Source organism: Nematolebias whitei, chromosome 17 (assembly GCF_014905685.2).
Source record: "Nematolebias whitei isolate Nwh7 chromosome 17, NemWhi1, whole genome shotgun sequence".
Taxonomy (NCBI): domain Eukaryota; kingdom Metazoa; phylum Chordata; class Actinopteri; order Cyprinodontiformes; family Rivulidae; genus Nematolebias; species Nematolebias whitei.
In genome coordinates, this window is record NC_056514.1 from 40,421,884 (window position 1) to 40,423,233 (window position 1,350).

A 1,350-nucleotide genomic window follows, 5' to 3' on the forward strand; every position below is an offset into this window, starting at 1 on the left:
TCGAGATGACTCAGGAAGATTTGAGACAACTCGGGAAGACTCGAGACAACTCAGGAAGATTTGAGACAACTCAGGAAGACTCAAGACGACTCAGGAAGACTCAAGACGACTCAGGAAGACTCGAGACGACTCAAGGCAACTCTGGAAGACTTGAGACGACTCAGGAAGATTTGAGACAACTCGGGAAGACTCGAGACGATTCAGGAAGATTTGGGACAACTCGGGAAGACTCAAGACGACTCAAGACGATTCTGGAAGACTCAAGACGACTCGGGAAGACTCGAGATGACTCTGGAAGACTCTAGACGACTCAGGAAGATTTGAGACGACTCAAGACGACTCTGGAAGACTCGAGACAACTCAAGGCGACTCTGGAAGACTCGAGACGACTCAGGAAGATTTGGGACAACTCGGGAAGACTCAAGACGATTCTGGAAGACTCGAGACGACTCTGGAAGACTCGAGACGACTCAGGAAGATTCGAGACGACTCAAGGCGACTCGGGAAGACTCTGTGCTCAGATGAGCCAACATGTCGCCTCGGAGCGTCCAAGTTTGTTCTTTCACTCAAATAAACGATGAATAAAGTGAAGAACGACCTGCAGCTCGTCCAAGTCCCAACGAGGAAAACACGAATTAAAAAATCTGAAAAATGAATTTCTCTTTTTTTACTTTTTCTACATTTGGATCAAATACGAGCAGCTTAGACACAAAATGTCAGATTAGATTAGGATTACTAAACCACAAAATCATTTTTCAGAGGCTTGAAGATTTTTATTTTCCTAAAGTTCTGCCTGCGTGGATTCAGTGCACAGGTAAACAGAACCACACACACACATGCAGCCTTTGGTGCGGCCTTCGTGCTCGGCCTCCTCCTCCTCCTCTCCTCCTCCTCCTCCTCCTCCTCCTCTCCTCCTCCTCCTCCTCCTCCTCTGATTCATCGCCCGTGTGTCGTTCTGTCGTTCAGGCTTCAGTCTGCGAGCCGCCCACTCCCACACAGAACCAAACGGGCCTGGAGTGCTCAGTGGGCCGGGTCCAGCTCATTCAGAACCAGCTCAGGTCCAGGTTGTGGTTCTGTTAAAGGGTCAGTCTGTTAAATTTGGTTTACGTTGTTTTTGTTTCTTCTGAAGCTTTTTCAGGAACGTTCAGACTTTTTGTTTCAACTCATTTTAATCTTTTAAGTGAAATGTTGCCAGTTTCTGTTTTTAGCTGCTGGTAAATGATAAATGTTCTGTACTTTACAGCTCCTTTCTATTTTAGTTCAAGACACTCAGAGCTCTTTACAACAACCTGTGCCTCACTGACCGTTCATACAGCTCTATACTAGATCTTTACTACAACCTGTGCCTCA